Source organism: Daucus carota, chromosome 5 (assembly GCF_001625215.2).
Source record: "Daucus carota subsp. sativus chromosome 5, DH1 v3.0, whole genome shotgun sequence".
Taxonomy (NCBI): Eukaryota; Viridiplantae; Streptophyta; class Magnoliopsida; order Apiales; family Apiaceae; genus Daucus; species Daucus carota.
The window spans coordinates 7,900,647-7,921,680 of NC_030385.2; the positions used below are offsets into that span (position 1 = coordinate 7,900,647).

Here is a 21,034-nt window from a genome sequence, read left to right on the forward strand (position 1 = left end):
TTTTTGGTGAGTTTTGATAGTGAAATTTGTAACAGATTCCTACAAATGATGAAAACGGTTTTTTCAAAAGTATGGAAGAACCTGCTTTTTCTAAAAGCATCTTTTCAGCTAAAAGTTGCTGTCCTGAAAAGCTGCTTTTGGATTTATTAAACAGATTTTCACATGCTTTTCAGCAAAAAACTGTTGTTGCTGTCTGCAATAGCAACCCAAACAGTACCTAACAACATTTTATGTAAGTGTTGCATTTCTATTGGTTTCGATCCTAATAATAATAATTGACTCTTGCATGTATAAAAATTCATATTAATCAAAATCCTCCACCTAAATTAAAAATTGATGTTAGATTGTGTTCATGTGCACACATCAGAAAGATCATATTTTAAATGTTGTGTGGATAAAAATGCGACCAGCCATATCAGTTCTATTGTGCTAAATTGCGGCGATATTTTTATTTTTTGAATAAAAATGATAAAAATAAAAAACTACGATATAAAATCAAATATTATTCCGCCATTCTTGTGGGCCCGCATAAATTATACTATCACATTTCATTTTCATTTAGTGACTTTAATGGACTACTATTGGTTTACCGTGTGAAATCGGGAAATTTCTTAAGCAGTGAAACTACAGAAGGTTGAAACGTAAAGAAGTAAAGAGACAGGGAAAGCTGGTAAAAGACAGAGATTGGCGTGTATGTTAGGGCCCAATACTGTTTGGATTTTGCATAGTTGTTAGCAAGGGCAATGAAAGAGTGAGGACAAAACAGTACTGCTACTATTACCAAGGATGCAAAGGATTGGAGTGTAGTGTTTGGTTTAATACTTGGTGAAAGCGACCGGGGGGGTTTAGAGTCATACACAGCCTTTAGCATCGTTTGTTCCGGGTATTTTAAAATCATGGTTTTCTTCATTTCAAATTGACTGATGTTTCCTCTAGAAAAGTACATTTTAAAATTTATATTTCAAACCTTTGAAAATATGAATTTTTGATATCCTTGCTTACAGGGCAATGGCCAAACTGGCCCGCCGGCGAACCGGCTCACCAGTTTAACCATCTTTAGTTGTAGGTGTTACTTTTGTTTGGATTGTTAAAATACAATATGATCCTTATAAACTCTTCTTCGAACACTTTGAAATTTTGTGAGAGTTGATCGTTTAACATGACATCAGATCTAAGACTCACATGAGACTCGGGTTCGACTTTAGAATATTATATAATCAGGCTCATCATATATTCAGATTTGACTTCTTGTGAGGCTGTGGCTCTCGATATTTTTATAAAATTAAACGCTCATAATCAACTCTCGATTGAAAAATCTGAAAAATGAACTTTCAAATGAGAAGATGTTTTAATGTTTTAAACATGAAATGTTTAAACGCTCATGATCTGAAAAACCTAATTGCTGCTACATTGTACAAACTTGGCGGGACAAAGGAAGGCAGTTGTTTTAATGTTTTAAACATGAACTGTAAGGTGGAATAGGGGAAGGGCGAAGGGTATAGTTATTTGTAATAAGTGAGCTAAAGATGAACAGGGTGTAGGGTTGTACTATACAGAGTGTTGTTGCATTGAACAAATCGACAGAGCACTGGCGACTGGGGTTGTAGCATTTTAATAGCCATATTATAGTCGGAGGCTGTACAAACATTTGTTTAATATTTTATTACGTATTTCTCTTTTCAAAACAAAGATGTTAATCTAATAATGTCAGCAGTTGGCCTTAAATATTTATTAAATATTTTATTAGCACTATGTTGGAAGTAGTATTGTAAATGAATAAAGCTAGTGAAAAATGTGGTATTCTAATTTTTTTTTTATAAATCTAATTATTGATGTATAATCAATTCCACTCATAATAATAATGAGACTCTTTATATACACATAAACATATCATTTAAATCAATTATCTGCATGCCACGGCATTTAGAAAAAAATTTGGATGCAATTCAGTGTACATGACATTTACTCGAAGCTAAATGCATCATGTATAACTAATTCCTAATGTTAAGGGTTTGGAGTTTTTAGAGTCGACTTTCAAAACTAGGTTCTAGCATGCCACTTCTCCGCTCTTCCACGTTTATCTTCTTTACTGATTAATTATCTTCGCTCTTCCATTTTATCTTCTGTTTATCAATTTTATTAATAAAATTGATAAATAATCCTTTTTGGATGAGCTCATATTCGGTACCTTGTCATCAAGGTTGTTAGTCGTACCCATCTTTTTGGAATATTTGTGTTTGCTTTGATATTTTTGTCTGTTTTGTTATGAATTTCTACAATGTTTCCAAGAAGGACTTCCATGATATTTTGGTTAATCAGTAAGGTTTGTATCAAATATGGCACGGTGAAAAATATCGTTAGAGCTCACCTTTTTGGGATTTTTTGTTGATCTAATATTAGTTGATGTAACTGATAATTCTGAACAATGAGTTCTAGATGCTACTTATGTGAAGGTCAATCGCGGTGCTATCATGTTCACAAGTGATATAGTTGGATTGCTCCAAATTTGATTGTAATACCTTTTAAATTTAAGAATTTAAATATTCCCGTGTTAAGCGATTTGAAAACAAAGAATCCTCAGATTGTTAGAACTCTTATAAAATGTAATATCGTAATTTTTTTTTTAAATTTTAATAAAGTTTAATATTTAAATATAATAAAGTTTCCAAAAAAAATTATAATATATATAATTTAAAATTTAAAATTTTAATATTTACATGTTAATTAATGTAAAATCAGAATGAAAATGTGGGAACATTGCATAAAAGAGAATGAGAGAGATGTTCCTTGAGCTTGTTTTAGTGGGTGTTTGGATGGGGTTTTTAAACCCCACTTATGGAGTTTTAAATCAGAAACACTAATTCATGCGGTTTGTGTATAAAGTCGAGGAACACTTATAAAAAATTAGGATTTCTAACTTTTGTTTCATGATTTTTACTTTTTACCCAAACACTTTAACCACTTAGAGCATCTCCAACGGTACTCCTAAATCATTCCTTAAAAAATAATATAATATGAAGCTCTTAGTAAGTTAATACATCGGAAAACGTGAGAACTCCAATGCTACTCTTTATAGTTAGCTCCTAATTCACATTTTATATTTATTTTATATAAATGGAAGGAAAAACTTAGCTAAAAGAGAGAGAAGATTGGAAAGAAAATAATATTATATTGAGTTAAGAGCTACTAGATGCTATTTAAAAGAAAGGAGAGAGAGTAGGCTCCTAAATTTTTAAAAAGCATCTAGGAACCCATTGGAGCACTAGATTTTGATTTGCTCCTAAAATTTAGACTTGGGAGTTTGTTTAAAGAGCCCCTTGGAGTTGCTCTTAGAGCATCTTCAAGGTGTTCTTCATTTGGGCTCCTAACTTGAGATTTGAGGAGAGAGATGAAAAATGTTGCTCCAAAAGACTCTTATTGGCTCTTTAAATCACTAAGAGCCTCTTGTTTCTCTCTCCTCTCTCCTCAGAGTTAAGAGCCACCACATTGCTCTTAACTTATTTTTTCACAATAAAAAAATCATTCCCTCCAATTCACTTCCATCTTTCCCTCTCTTTTGTTATGGTGGAGCCCAATATATGAATAAAATATGAAATATAGAAAAGATGTAAGAGAGTATTTAACTTTGTCCTAAATTGGTAAGAACCACATTTTTTATATTATATTTAGGAGTCGACGAGGTGGCTCTTGAAGATGCTCTTATAAGTCTTAAGTAATTTCTAACTTCTACTTCATTTTTTTACTTTAAACAGCAAGTACTTATTTTAAACTCACCAAACTGCGGTTTCTAGTTTTTTCAACAGTGAAGTTTTACGGCAGAATCCAGAGATATCAGATGAGTAATAAACTTGTACGAATATGGAACAAATTCCTTCTCTGCTGCAGCCTGAAAGTAATGATGGTAGTGGAGCATACGGACTCCACCAGTCCACCTCATGCTTCTTGACATTTTCAGTAAATTGCCTAGAAAATTTTATACTGTAAACAAAATTGAGACTTTCAATAAATATTGTCAGAATTTATAATTTAATCTAAATAATTTTAAAAAGGACTGTTTTTTCGTGACATTTAATTATCACTGTCTGTATGATACGACCTTCAAGATGAGTGGCCTGTCAAAATTGATTGTTGCTGGGACTAGTACAAAAGATCTTGACTCTATTATTCATTCCTAATCACATGCATTCGCATATTATTTCACTCATCCTTTCCCCAATAATTCACTTTTATTTTAGTACTCCATTCATGTTTGAATAAAAGAAATGTACTTCATCCATTGTTTTTTTTTTCTTTCAGAAATTAGTATATGTTTGTAGAAAAAATTATATCAAATATATATTATTTTTTGAAATAAATTTTTATTTTTTTATTCAATAACGAATATATAACACCTTCTTGACATTTATACTTTTTTTTTGTCTTGACATTTATACCTAAAAAAAATTATATATTGACATATATCTATATAATAAGCTCTTACCTTGAAAAGATAAGGCCATCGTCAAATTCATTTTCTGTGGAAGCACGGAACTTGGATCTGCGTCTTCTCAGAACTGCTCTTGCATCATCACCCTGCGGCCCTGCCACTCATTTATGTACTTTGGCTTGACATTTTTCTATAAATATTTAATATGAATTAATATTTGCCGACTAATTTGTCCAACCTAATTTTGATGACTATTTCGAAACAAAAAATCACCTCAAATTAATTGAACCTCTTTTTTCCTTAAGGAAATAATTGACCTCTCTTGTTTCAATACATTAATCAATAATTTCTTAAACTTATGTCTCTTATTGATCATTTTCGGTATATTATCTATCCAATTTCAACTATATTATCAGAAAAGTTTTATTTTTGTCGTTAGTTTGTGGTCCTGATATAATAGTTGGATCACTTAAATATAATTGGTGAAAATATTTATATTTTTGTTGTATCTTACTGATATGTTACTAAAATTTTAATGTTAGAATTCCGTTGATAACGTATTAATAATTTTAAAGACAATAATTTATCCGCAGTTTCTTTTTATTTTTCTAAATAAAATTACATTCCAAATTTTTATCTAAAAGAAGTTTCTAGAAATAAATTTTGAACAAGAATTAGTGATCTGGTCGATCTTTTATTGTACCGCTTGTCTTTGTGCCACGGTTTTATTCGTTACCACTTGCCACAAAGGATACAGAGAATAAAGATTAAAGAAACCTGTGGGGCCAAGTGTGTAAGTGGAACCCACCATATCACGAAGACAGTCGCCTGTCGCTTTAGGAGCGGCATTCGAGAGCATAGTCTCCGTAACACGTGAATCTGATTCTACTTTCCACTCCCATTCACTTCCTCTTTCACTCACTTTATCGTATTTTATTTATCATTTCTGTTCCGATTTCTTCTCTACAAATTTATCTACAAATTCTTACTTGCAAGTAATATAAAGTTTTTATGAAAATCCAAGGGCTCCAAAATCTACTGAGGAATTAGTTCTTAGTTTGTTACTCCCCCACTCCCTTCATTTTTTTGCCTTACTTTTTGTCACGTTTTCCCACACTCATTTTAAGTATAGTTATACAATATATTTTTTATTTTTTTCTGAATAAAAATTTGATGTTTAAATTTTTATTCAAAGAAAAAAAAATTAAAAAAAATTATGAAACAATACTTTATAGGTATCTCAAAAAACGTGCAAACAGTGTACTAAACTATTCAGAGGGACGAAAAGAGTATTTTACGACCTAATTTTAAGAGTTGACTAGTAATTAGCAAAATAAATAAAATGGAAAGCAGCTAATAAGCGTTATAAAAAATGGTTCGTCTCCTCTGTTTAATTATCAATACTTGTTTTTATTTGTAAATGCCAATTGTCATATTATAATCTTTTTTATTAATACGCATCTCAATCTCTCTACATCAAAATGTTAATAAATTTATAGCGGCCTGCTTGTGGACACCTAGGCCAAATCTAATACCATACACATATTTTCTATACAATAAAAGGTGTCACACCATAAGAAATCCGTCAATGTCGATATTGATTTTCAAATCTGAAAATGTTTCCTACTAGAGGCCGCCTATCTCTAGAAAATTCGGAAAAATACAAAGAAACGAAAATGTGAAAGCACAAGATTCTGTCTAGTCAATTAGCACGAGTTAACATCAAATTAAGTTTCAACGTTAATCTCGATTAAAAGCTTGTTAGGTCTACATCACATCATGTAATCCAAAACTTGTTTTGTATTTAGTGTCGTCCTGTTATTTTTTTACTTTTGGTCAAGGGAAATATCGGCAATATGTTAAGGGCTTAAGGCGACACATTCAATGTATATATCACATATTTCAAATTCGATTATTTAAGCTAAAAAATGTGTATTCTTCGCCATGATTTTGTGCTGACATTGTGGTCGTTTATTCGTCTAGAAATGCTCAAAATTTGTTCACAATCTGTTGGATTTATCAGAGTCGTTGTCACATGATGTTAATGGACGATAATATATTTTATATTTTCATGATTATGAAGGAGTATATTTCATGACAAATATATATGTTGGTAAAAGATTAAATATATATAAAAACGTGTGTGACATATTTAACCATATCGTATGACTTAGCTAAAAATTCATGAAATAATTGAAACTAATAAACTATGTAAAATGTTAGCCACAAAACATGATATTAGTCCTCCCCTAAATACTTAATATTTAATTATATTTGTCGAAGTTTCACATTTCTATCAGGTTAATATGAACATAATATTATAACATATTTCCAATTCACTAAAATTCTGAGCTATATATTAAAAAGAATATTACAAACAAAAATCATACAGACATATAAAGATTTAGCATTACATTTGTCCAAAAACTAAGACAACCCCGTTATGTTTGTTATATTTGTCTAACTTTATGGACAGCTGGATTTATTTCCCATTAAATAATATATATTATTTATAATAATTAAAAAAATAATATAATAGTTTCTAAAATGAAATGATGTACTCAGGCATAAATTAAACACGGATGAACTTACACAAACCCTTCTTCCATGACGAGTTAGAATCATGTTACTTGTATGGCTTTTTAATAATAACAAATTTACAAACTAAAATATTTGAGAAATGTATTTTACTCATAATTAAATTATTTTCTTTAAATTAACTCACCCACTAAATCTTCGGATTTGTTGTAATTTCAATTTCAATTGGTTCTAGCTCCTTGGATATATTTTTCAATGTGTCTGATTCTCGATTACGTATTATTGCTGTCTTTCTCCTTTCACACTCACATAAAAATTTAAATTATCGTTACAGGGTTCCCCATAAAAATCCGAAAATATTCATGAGCAACTAACATAATGGTTCGATTTTCCATATTAAAAAAAAAGCATAATTGTTAGATTTGGCGCCAAAATCTAACAAACTTTTGTTGAGAATTTAATTCATAGAATTGATTAATGGAGTACCAGTGTCAACTTGTGGGCCCATACTAGGACCAACCTTAAAAACATTAGTTGGAGTATCCAATCAGACAAGACCCACAAATATAGCACTAGTAAGAGGTATTCTAATTTGATGTTATTGGGTAATCAAAATTGAGTGAAAGGCGGAAAAAGCAATATACTCCCTCCATCCAAATTAGATGAGTTTTTTGAGAAAAAAATTTATCTCAAAATAGTTGAGCTTTTCTCTTTTTTAATGCATATTTATCAACCATCTTCCATCTTTACCCTCTTTTATTTATTATTATAATGTACAACAAGCTAATATACAATAAGAAGTCGACACAATAAATATGGATAAAAATGGAAAAAGAAACATTCATTTAATACTCTTTAATATGTGTGAAATGAGTAAAAAGCTCATCTAAATTGGGACGGAGAGTAGTTCACTTGTGAGTTGTAACCACAGTAACCAATAAATTATCAACATAATAATCAAATTAAACAATGATTTGAGGCCACTAATTAGACACGTAGGTTTTAAAATTAAGATTTGATATGTTCCATTCTCAAACAAAGAATCAGACAACTGAGACCCGAATAAATTCGACAGGCAAGACTTTGAATAATTAGTTTCGGTGTATTTTCTCGTGCTAGTCGACGACTGGAACATTGATGACCAATTGATACCAATTTGTTTATATAAATATAATCAATTTATCTCATATAATTATATACGTTTACTATTTGACACGCAGCTTTTATAAAATATGATTTTAACTTATTTTTAAAGATGTTTTTATTAGTTAAAAGTACGTGCTGCTCTCCCACATATACAATTCAAGGGGACAGAAGGAGTAATGAATTTAGGAAGTCCACAAGTAACTAACTGAAGGACCAAAATATGGGTTGAGAGCAAGGTTGAAAAAATCGGAACTCGGTCCAACTCGGTTTGGTTCCGAAAAAATGAGTACTCGGAACTCAGGTGAGTACTCGGAATGAGTAATCGGATAACTAATCGGGTATTTTTTTTAATTAATTTTTTTCTCTCATATATAGTTATATACTGATTAATAATAAAACTATCTAATAATATTAATATTTTAATAAAACACTTGAAATAATGAAGTTCAAATATAAGTTAATTGTTTGATAGTTTTTGACATAATAATCATTCACAAGTTTTAATCATAAAACACATATATTTTCTAATTAATGTCAATACTTTACCAAAAAAAGATCAAAACATACATAAATTTATGTTTAGTCTTTTTTGAAATAATTTTCAAATAAAAACAATAAAAAATTGATAAGTCAAACTCGGATATGACCTCGAGTACTCGGAGTCAAACCAAAGTTTGACCGATTTTTTAATAAATCGGTTTTGAACCCGATTACTCGGAACTCGGATCGGACGAGGGGTTAAAAACGAGTACTCGGAATGAGTACTCGGCCGACTCGGCGATTTTTAGAACACTGGTTGAGAGTAGCTCAAATAGTAAAATTTTCCTAAAATTCAAATTCTCAGACATATGAATACGATTCTCTGAAAAATATTCATCTATGTTTTTAGAAATCATGGTCATGTTCTTGTGAAAGCAACATAAGTGTAATTAAGAATATTCACAAAATTTATAATATATCACGCAACCGTTGATGGTTCACATAAATCTCAATTCCAATATAAAACTTTTGTTTGTGATGGACACAGCTAGTCCATCATCTTTGAATACAACTAAATTTATATAGCTTTATTCAGTACTTAAAGTTTATTCCTAATTTTCAACACTACGAAACGCATTTTCATCACTCATATCATGTTACACAAAATGTGCAAGTCCTGAAACCTATCTTTCCTGCAATGGCTTACAAGATGATAATTATTGATAGGCTTTAATCAAATGTACCAGCAATTTCGTCCTTGTCGTCGGTGCTGTCACACCAAGCGCCTCATTGAACCTTATAATTAAGACTCAACTTTACTATACTTGTGAAATTTAATTCCACGTCTTTCAACTACCATTACAGGCTTTACAGCACCTTAGTGAATTTAATATCCTGAATTCATGTTTAAAGGGTGAAAAGGCCCCGGATATCACAAAACACACAAGTAATGTCCAAAATAACAGAGTTGGAAAAAAACGACTCTAAATATCATTTATTAACGTCGGATAATCTACTCTTTCCATTTTTGGAAGAAAACGCTAGATCGTGTAAACGCTATACGAAGTAGCTTTCTGCTCTTTTAACCCCAACAAAAACTACACCGAGGTACCATTTTCAATTAATAACAACAACTTTACATGATATATCGTTAATAAGTGATATTGGAGAACATTTTTTCAGATTGTGATATTTGGAACATTAATGTTTTAAATTGTGATATGACCACCCGTTTAAAGGTTAAAAAGGAGTGAGATGCTGGTAAAGTTTGGGTTTTCTAAAAGTATAGTGGGGGGACTATATTATTTACCTAGCTAGATATCATATCATATCTAAGGTACCTTTATCAGAGAATTTCAATGAAATTGCAATGAGTAGTCTACTTTAAAACCATGAAATTAGTTGTGATAGGTGGTGGAGTAAGCCTAAAGATGAACAAAAGCAGATCACAGCTTCTTATTGCATTTTGAATCAAGAACCCTACCCACCCCACTATGGATGAATTCTATAATCTGTTGATAAAAAAAAAAATCAGTAAAGTTGGGAAACTGTTCCAACACTTCTCTCACAGCCTTGAGATACAGACTGGTGGTGTTAAAGTGTAAACATCAGCTTCCCCCACTAGCATATTAATATCCATGTGTTAAGATGATCAAGACTCTCCTCCATGAGAGACTTTGGTGCACATTGTGGCTGCAAACCAAACCCAACTCTCCCCATCTCTGATACCATCATTATGTTTTTACCCTTGTTTTTGTGTGTGTGTGTGTGCCCCCACTAAACAAAAAGACATGAATAATTCTAGTGGTTAACTTTAGTATTGGTGCTTAATGTAGACACCAAGGAACAATTGCATAACATCAAGACAAAGTACTAGTAGTGGGCACACATGAAATGGTATCTTACAGGAGATGGGGGGTTATTTTATTTCCACTGGATAGATGAGATAATGTGGTCAGATTTCACAGGCCTGGAGAGTTAAACTATTCTCATGTAATAATCACTAGTCAAGACTATAATAGATGGATGTACTGTATTGCCAATCTTCTTTACTTTTTTTCCCTATCCTCCTTTTTTGAAAGCAGCACATTCAAACAGTGTAGCAGACAAGGACTTGGACTTGAGTTGAGACTGACATAACAAAGAATCAGCCATCACTACAAATGAAGTAAATGAGAGACACATTTGGTATGATAATCAATATGGAAATATGCATTATTTTGTGTTGTCATTAGCTCAGCCCCTTAATGCAGAAATTACCTGGTCCACCAGTAATGGACCATATGGTTTTCCCATCCAAAATTGATCCCAGAGTTTTATGGTCATCGTCATGATCATGAAATGGTCCCTTCTCTGTACCCTTTTAAAGAGGTATTTAAAACCAAAACTTACGTCTATTTTTCATCCGTCTCAGTCTTGCTAGGCTGGTTTCCATATAGAATTATCGTGTTTGAGACGTCTGAGAACATAAACTTTAGAGAAAAATTTCAGGTAATTGATCTAGAAGCAATAGACTGTCAAAATCAAGAGACCAATTCTTATACGGATCATAAAGCAAGGGTTCAATTCTCAAATGGCCAAAACTCCAGATCCTGATTATCAAATTATCATTCGTCGTTACAAAAAATTGGTAATAGCATGTGCTGCTTAGCAAAGGAAGTACAGAAGATGCGATTTGGTCATATAAAGTTCAACTGTTCTAGTTTAATTGGAAATCTGGTGCCAAAGTACCATATATTTTTTACCTACTATAGGACAATTATAAAAGTACATAGAAGGTAGACAAAGCAAAGTGCTTAAAGTCCCCTAAACTTATATCTGACACAGTTTGTACTATGGGAGATAAAATAAACATACCATACATGTCACTACAATTGTTAAAAGCTCCAAGTTCTGTGATTTACATTGTTGATTGTGCTATACCAGCAGAAAATTTCCAGGTTGTTATATCAAACATGGACCTGTCAGAACAAAAGGGGCCAGATGATACAAGAAAACAAAAATAATTTAATGCAGAATGGGTCAGATAGTGGGATCAATCATGAACTGTGATTTTGGTTTCACCTGCTAAAGAGCCATTGAATGTGCTTAACCAAATCTGATATTTTGGGTCTTTATTAGTGACACTGATTGCATGCATGTGCCCTATGTATGCACTGTCCTATAAGTAACAGGACCTGACAACTATGTGTAAATGAGTAGATACATACATTAACAATTATGAATGCTCAAGCACACTAGTGCAACAGAAATAAGGAAAATGTTTTATTATAGTCTGTCACTTTTGGGGCATTTAGAGAACAAGATGCATAATTCATGGAGCAAGCAATGCACTAAAATGTTTTGGTCATATAAACACTTGAAAACATACCCATACATTACAATTCCTTTGTTTCTTCCCAAGGAAAATGATCTAGAAGTGAGCAACCATGTTTTAATTATTCCTTGTATGGTATTTTAAGGCATTCAGATCTAACAAAAGAAGTTGTATAGTCTGCTTATGCTATGTGTGTGGCTCACCATTTGTCAGACTTTAAATACCAAATTATATAATTAAGACTTGATTCAAAACAAAAGCGTCAGTTACATAATAAAGCTAAATACCAGCATCAATGTAGCAATATATGTTAAATATGCCAAGAGTATTCAAGTTGGACCTCAAGATAAAACTAAAAGTCTGATACTACTATACAAAGATCTAGTTGATTGCATACATGAAACAAGTATAACAATAGAAGATAGTCCACTTTTGAAGAAATGCTATTTTGACGATGCTCAAGGAAAAGATGCACCGGAGATATAAAGTAAAAGTAGTTACCTTGTTAGAAGGGCTTCCCTTTTCTTTAACTTATTGCGGTCCACCAGTAAAGGTTAAATTCTTTATGCAATCGAGTGGCTTAGCTGAAATTTCAATAGAATATATCACAGGTATTAAGAATATACAGAGCACTTTTGCAAATATTTGCATAATGGCAACCATATTGCAAAAAGTCACATCATGTGAAAATTATCATCACTTAATCAAATTACAGTTTTACATTAGTCAATTAATTGAAGGGATGCAGTGACTCTAAAGTGTTGTGGAATTACTTGCAAGATCTTATAACATAATGTGGTAAAATTGACGAATGGACTCTCAGAATATAGTTTGCATTGCAATCTTCACACACACAAACCTTGGGTTGGAAATATACAATTTACCACAACTGAAAACATTTCATTTCAAGCTCGAACTAAAGATAACAATTAAAGAATAAACAATATAATTAATATTCAAACCAGTATATGATAATATACATATTCTTAAAAGTACACATTGAAATAAGCACTCCAATCGAAGTTCACCATCTTAAAATTATGAAATTAATATTAAGTGTAGATGGGAATGCACAAGACACAAGCCTGGGCTTTTCCCCATTAATTGATTTTGGCCGCCTGAGAAACAACTTTAAGAGAAAAAATACGAGAGAAAATGTTGACATAAGATATACAGGGTGAATGTTTACGTTTTGTCTAAGTTTATTCAAAATTACTGCGAAAACAATTGTACAAACAGCACCAACACATTCACTTCAACCAAGCTGGTTAAACTCTCAAAGAAAGATAAAAGATGGCGGTCGTTTCTTTTGCGAAGATAAATTGATAGGCAAATACATGATGTTGATTAATATAGAAACCTTAAAATTCTGGGAAGTAACGAAGAATCTAGTAACTCGTCATTGTAAGATTTACACAAATATGAGCAAATTTAATAAGGACTTTCTATATGGGTAAAACTTATTACCCGCTTACTTTACAAGCATCATAAATTGGAAAAGATCAATCTACAATTTGTGGATAATGCCAATTTCTGCATCTTCTAGTTCATTCATGAATAAAGACACTATTAAACAAAAAATAAAACAGCAGTAACATGAAGTATATAAGAAGAGTTCATAACTAAGTAAAAGGACACACATTGCTCCACAAAATTGATTGTAAGAAAGATGATACTGGAACACAAGCTTGCAGTGGATTACAAACAGGACAACATGAGGTAAAAAAGATCAGCAATATCATGTATCCTGAATCACGAACCATCACCAGCTCACTCGACTTGGAGGACTGCCAAGCTAATACAATACGAACCATCACCAGCTCACTCGACTTGGAGGACTGCCAAGCTACTACAATGACTACAGGCAATACTCTGAGTCAGTTGTATACTGATATGGAACAATTGTTAGAGAAAGAATCATGAATTTAGGTTAAGGTGAAAAAATCACATGGATCTGCGTTATATTGATTGGCCGGATTTGCATAGAATGTGCTTAAAAATCTCTTTTTGCCTGGGAACACAGCTATGTTAAGCATGCTATCGACATGAAAAGTGTCCAAACCACTTTAAACCATGACCTATATTAATTATTTTTCTTTTGGGGAGAGAGTTGTAATTAAAATTAGTTGCATCACTTGCCGACTCGCTTAATGCTAAAATGGCAGGAACAAGCAACACTGGGTTCTAAAGCTTTGATTTCTAGAGCTTAAATGTGCATTGTGTGAGTCTTGGACAAAATACAATAGAAACCTCTCATCCCAGAAACTGTAATTCAACAGGCAGGAACACCTCAAGCCTAAAATACTACCCTTTCCACAATCATCAATTGTTCTGACAAGTCAGAAAAATGTAATCAGACGTACTCGAATAGAAAATTATGATATCATGATATATTCAAGCAACATTTTCATATAGAAACATGTGACGGCGGCTTCCTAGCGCACATGTCTTTGTCCCTTAAAAAACAACTCTGGAAAATGTGAGCCTTTTGAAATTGGTGTTGAAGTTTCTTGTACCTAATTGTTCTTGGTAGGTATCATGATTATATTATTAAGCCCCTAACGCAGAGGTCAGAGAATCTAATTCTATAGCTCGCATCGTGGGGCAGCTGCAGAAGTCCACCCCTGTTAGATCAGCAACTCGTGCTGAGTAGAAGTAGTCCTTTGTCTGTTACTCCCTCCGTCCCGGTGAATTGTATACGTTCACTATTTGCACGTATTTCGAGGCTCTTATAAAGTATAGTTCCATTAGTTTATTTTTGAAATTTTCTTTTTCTGAATAAAAGTTTAAACATCAAACTTTTATTCAGAAAAAAAATAATTTAAAAATATATTAGGGAGCTATATTTTAAAAGAGTCTTAAAAAGCATGCCAAAAAGTAACAATTGAATGGGACGGAGGAAGTACAAGAAAAGAGCCCCTGCCCTTCTATTTAATGGACCCAAGTCGTGCCTCAAGAGTCAAGACAGGTCAAAATGAAGCCTTGCCTGAATGTAGTCCTCGGCGCTCTGGCTGTTCCCCTGCTCCTATCCACCAATTGAGACTTCTTAAGAGAATTATTTAACTGTGTCAGCTCCCTTTCTGGAATTGTTAGCCTCCATGAGGAGTCTTCAACATATCTATGTTTGTTCTCTATCACAGTACTGATAGCAATCATGTATACTAGGAGATTCATATTCTTAAATTGACAGTCTCAATTTGCTACTTAAAGGGAAAATATCAACCCACTCGGGGGAGTGTATTATGAACCTCGCCTAACTGTACTAGCTACTTTAAAATCAAAACTCAAGTATTTAGCAAAAAAACAAAAGTTCTACAAATTTACTTCTAACTGCCAAAAGTGGACAACTGACAATTAAATGCAATCCGTCATGTAATAACTCAATTTAACCTTAAATAAAGTGTTAATTAAATGTTTAAACTTGTTGCATATCAAATTCTTAGCACAACTGAAGCGGAAAAAAAAGTTGAGTAAAATTTGTATAAATCATAGATAAATAAAGGGAAAATAGATTTTTTTGCCACCCAACTTATTATTTGTTTAGAAACCTACCACTGAACTATAATTTTTTTCTTTTTTGCCACTAATGTTAGGTTCGGATTTTTTTTTTGTCACTAACGTTAGGTTCGGATTTGATTATTAACACTATGTTATTCTTTTTAAAGTTAATTGCATTTGGCATCCCTTTGATTTCAGCATGTTACACATTGCACCTAATAATTTTGGAATAAACACTATACAGCCCCTTACTTTTAGCCCGTAGACACTTTACACCCTTTCCATTATCTTCTGCCGTTACCGTTAATTTTTGAAGGGGCATTTTGGGAAATTTTATTATATTTAATTAAAATCAGACCTTTATTTAAATTTTCCGACCATCTGAACGATATTTTTCGGAAATCTATTTTTCGGTAGTCTGCAATATAATAGTGATCTGTGTCTATATCTTTATATGTAGTACTCCATACGTGTCCTAGGTGGTTTATCTTAGAGGACGAGAGTATGGATTTTTTTTACTCAGAAAGTAAATCTCAAAATTAATTTATGGAACTATATTTATAAAAAGTGGGAACCTTAAAATACGTGACAAGTAGTAGTAAAGAACTATAAAGTCAAGTCATACTATATTTTTGTGGAGTCTTAAAATAATTCATAAAACTAAATTTTTTAGGTTCTTAAAATGCCTGTTAAACTCTCGTACTTCAAGGTAAACTAGCTAAGGGACATATAGATGATTGTATATAATGTTATAGACACATATCATATCACTATAATATTGCAGACTACCATTATATTTTTATAATGCTAAAAAATAACATATTGTTTTTTTTTTGAAACCAAAAAATAACATATTGTTAATAATCAAATCAAAACATAACGTTAGTGACCAAAAAAATCCAACGTTTTTTTAAGGAAAAAAAAACCAACATTAAATTTTATTCAGAAAAAATAAAATAAAATAATTTTTGAAATTTTTTGAAGTCTCAAAATACGTGTTCAACTCTCGTCCTCCAAGGTAAACTACCTAGAACACTACATAAAGATATAGACACATATCAGATCGCCATTATATTGCAGACTAACACTATATTTTAATAATACTAAAAAAATAACATAGTGTTAATAATCAAATTCGAACCTAACGTTAGTGACAAAAAAAGGTCCGAACCTAACATTAGTGACAAAAAAGAAAACATTTATAGTTCAGTGGTAGGTTTCTAAACAAATAATAAGTTGGGTGGCAAAAAAATCTATTTTCCCATAAATAAAAGGATGAATAAGAAGTAATTATTTTATCACAAAATGGAAATTATTGAATTATAATCTCGTACATATCTACATTTTTTTTGTTATGGTTGATTACAGATAGAGGTGGCAAAATGTGGTTTTGGTTTGGTTTTGGTTCTTATAAAGTGGATTTAGTTTGGATAAATGAACCAAAACCATTTCCAAACCATAAATTAATAAATGTGGTTATGGTTTTAGTTTGAATTATGGGTAAACTAGTTTAATAAGTAAAAATAAGTATTATATAATGAACAAAAATTCATACACTCAAGTGACAATATAATGAATAGTAAATATAATAATAGTGTGCGTGGGTGTGTGAGTTGATGTAGTGATTCAAGCTCTTGGCTTCTCCAAGAAAGGTCATGAGTTCGAATCACGGGATGTGCATGTGTTGTAACTCGCAAAAAGAAAGAAAGAAAGAAAAGAACATAATAGTGTGTGTGAAGAGTTATAAGAAATCTTAAAAGTGAGAAACAAATGTAGTTGTCATGAGTTCGAATCACGGGATGTGCATGTGTTGTAACTAGCAAAAAGAAAGAAAGGAAAAAAAAAGAACATAATAGTGTGTGTGAAGAGTTATAAAAAATATTAAAAGTGAGAAACAAATGTAGTTGTCATGAGTTCGAATCACGGGATGTGCATGTGTTGTAACTAGCAAAAAGAAAGAAAGAAAGAAAAAAGAACATAATATAGTGTGTGTGTGTGTGAAGAGTTATAAAAAATCTTTAAAGTGAGAAACGAATGTAGTTAGATCCATATTTTGTGAGAAATGTGAGATTAGAAACCAAACCAAATCCATTTTCCTAAATGTGATTTCATATGGATCCAAATTCACAATTTTGGTTTGGTTTGGATTGGTTTAATGGTTTTGCAACCATGCTGCCACCTCTAATTACAGATACACATGCCTCCACTAAGGAAGCTTAATGCTCGAATTCTCCTACCTTACAGGAGATAAACTGTCATATGCTTATTTTTGGGTACAAGTTTGACATGAGAAGTGCTTCTTCATTAGTTTCAATAAAATTGGTTCTATACAACTCAAAAGTGGTTGGTACAACATAAAGCTGGAAATTATAAAAATAATTAGCAATATTTAAACTCTTTCATTCCATATTATTAAACACCCGAAAGTTTGTTCATCCAAGTCATCTATATGAGAACCTTAAATTGAGGGTTGAAAAGATTCCGAACTATAATCTCGGGAAAATGAAGTATACCAAGGAAAGCAACACGGAAGCATGAGAGATAGAATAATGGAAAATGCTATAGCACCCAAATTCATTCCCAGAATAAATCCCAGATGTCACACGCCATGATTTAATTGGCTATAATTTTATTATAGATAATGGACCTACCACATACACAATAATCATACTAATAAATACATTTCAAACGGACACGTTATCAACATCACATCATTTGGATAGAATTTTAGATACCCAATTTGGGATCTCCAGTATTACACTAGATTAATAGACAGAAACTAAAAAAGAAGATGGGGAAGAAAGGTAAGTTTGACGGAGAGCTGATCAAAATATAAGAGTTAATATTGACCGCACTTCAATACATTCACAACTGAACAAAAATCTTACCATGACTTCCCGCCGACATTAAAGAATGGGGAATTGTAGGCGTGATTAAATACCATCAGCAGAAAAAAACTAATTTAACCCCCTGTTAAAAGTAATGCAAAGATAGGGGGACTATTTTCATGATCCAACTCATTAAGAAGCTTTGTCCAAAGCAGGGGCGGATCTACTGCTGGGCTAAAGCCCAGCGCGGATTTTTGAAACAAATTTTTTTACCATTAATAGGATTCAGTATGTAAACTCAGCCCTGTTCATTATATGAGAAAGGCTTATATTGTTGGAGTTTTTTAAGGGATGGGCCGAAAAAGCAGGCATGTCCACATTTTGATGTTTTGATTGTTAAAATTAACTAGCTTATAACCCGTGCCACGCACGGGCGATTTATAATATTTGTAATTTTATTTTCTGTATTTTAATTTAATTGAAATATAAATAGATCATATTGACCAAAATTTAAAAAATATTTGATTTAATTGATAATAAAAAGGTTTATTAGAACACGTTATATATTAAGGAGACCCGTAGAATAATATCGACCAATTGATAAAACTCGACGGACATCATCGATTGTATATTGATAATTATATATAATAATATTATGTTTGTTATATGTATGTTGCATGTGCTATTTTTAGAAAATCGGTTTTTAGTTAGGAATTTGAAAAAGATAATGTTTTAGTTAAAAAAGGTATTTGGTAATTCCTATATTGTCCAATGTTATTTTTAGAAATTGAACTTTTTTAGTTGTAAAATATAAAGAAGATAATAATTTTAGTTAAAAAGTAACTAATTATATAAAAGGCCCATAATTAGGCCCAAGTACCGACCGACCAAATATTAAGTTAAAAAAAGATAACTGATTATAATAGATTTACGTAAATATAAAGCATAAAGAGTAAAAAAGAGGTACAACAAATAATAGTTAAATTATATTAGTAGATGAGTTGTGCCGGTAAGACAATGATTCCGCCATTTCGGAGAATCCTGACGAAGAGTATCTTCAAAATCTTGAAAAATAAAAGACCTAATATAACGGCCCAATTAGGGTCATCCGGAACCTAAACCGGAACATCACCACTAAATGGTACATAAAGTAGATGATTCTAATCTGATTGTGCGGCAATTATCTCACTATCATAATGATTAAAGCACTAGCTAAAATAATTCTTAGAAGAAACCCAATCCTAGAAGGTTGAGTGAGCATTCGTGTGTGCAATACTGCAATTATATATATGTGGGCAATACTAGGTTAAAGAAGAAAAAGAAATACTTATGGTAAATGATACATACAACTATCTTTCTGTTCAACTAATTAGAGGGGAGAGCTACGTGAATCCGATCCAAATATCAATGAATTGAAGCTGCCAAAAGTTCCAATGGGTTGATTAATGTTAAGACATAGGCCGACGAGATCAAACTCTGTTGGGATTACCTGGTAATCAATTAGCTATAGATCGACATAAACAATGGTTCCACCAGCCAGCCATTAAGAAAATTTCTAGACGAACCCTACATGGGTAGGTAGGCAAATTGAGGGGGATTTGAATATCGATGAGCCCAATAGAAATAATCTAAAACACAGTCCAATATAAGCAAAAATGACAAATACTTGACACCATATTTGTTATAGTTTTTGAAGAAAATACCCAATTACAAATCCAATCTAGAAGCCACCTTGGTAGAAATGTGAGAAACAAAGCAGGATACAAATTTTGGGTTTACAAGCATAAGGTTGTTAATGAGTTATATTGTATTTCACCTTTATTTGTAACATGAAAGTAATCATAATTCAGAGAAATAAGCAAAGTAATACCTATTGTAGCATGTAACTGATAATCAAAAAGTAATGCATGAAATTAAGCAGAATTTGAACCTTTGATCCAAAGTCGAAGTGAGCTGCTAAAGGAAGTAGAAACATTAAAATGAGTAACTTGATATTAAAGAACAATCCATTTTCTGGCACCTCTGATCTTGTATAAAGTAAGTGGGATTGGGTGAAACAAGTAGCAGGAAAGCAGAGAAAAGATCAAGGAGCTAGAGAGTACCTTCATTCCTCTTGAGCAGTATCTTTGGAAACTGATAATAAGCTTTTCCATTTTACTTTAATCACACACAAAAAAGAGGAACTTGTACAACAATAGCTTCGAACACTTGGTGGGCATGCACTGCTCATGTTCCAACGCTGTCCGTGCGTGCTCTTTCGTTTTGGCATCTTCCGGTTGCTGCTGTCAACTGTTATTACTTCCAACTCCAAGTCTCAAGCCCATCTCTTTTTAACTGCCTCTGCCTGAAGACCAATATAAAAGAGATGTTCGGGTAATTTTATTTTTCAATTTCTTTTTTCTACTAAAAGTGAATCCTTGTTTTTTTATAAAAAATTATAATAAAATACATTATTTTTTTAAAATTAAGGACTTAAGAGGGGGCATATTCGATTGGGATTTCAATGGTTGTTTTTAGTGTATGAATTTTAATGAATTGTATGTGATTTTGATTTTGTGTGGATTCTTGATAAAATATCGCAGAGTTGACAGGATTTAAGTACAATCCTTCCAATTCTCATGGATTTTGGTGGGATTTCAATAAACTTAAAATACACCAAAGAATTGCCACAAAATCACTCATTTTATGAAATCCAAAAAATTTCATCAGCATTTAAATATAATCAGATTTTAATAGATTTTAAACAATCTCAATTGAATATCATAGGATTTTAAAGCATAATCTAAAATCCTAATCAATACT

General features: G+C 31.9%; 1 long non-coding RNA gene across 3 annotated transcripts; it reads right to left on the reverse strand.

The window, feature by feature from the left end:
* Positions 1 to 9,834: 9,834 nt before the first annotated feature.
* LOC108220329 (uncharacterized) lies at positions 9,835 to 20,576 on the reverse strand. Of its 3 annotated transcripts, XR_010292353.1 has the most exons (6): positions 20,335 to 20,576; positions 13,547 to 13,764; positions 12,408 to 12,490; positions 11,447 to 11,550; positions 10,850 to 11,061; positions 9,838 to 10,720 (listed from the first exon to the last, which is right to left on the reverse strand). It is a non-coding gene; the product is annotated as an uncharacterized LOC108220329 (long non-coding RNA). The 3 variants fall into 3 exon arrangements; XR_010292354.1 differs by having other exon boundaries at positions 9,835 to 11,048; positions 20,335 to 20,573; XR_010292352.1 differs by having other exon boundaries at positions 9,838 to 11,061; positions 20,335 to 20,573.
* Between the last annotated feature and the right edge of the window lie 458 nt (positions 20,577 to 21,034).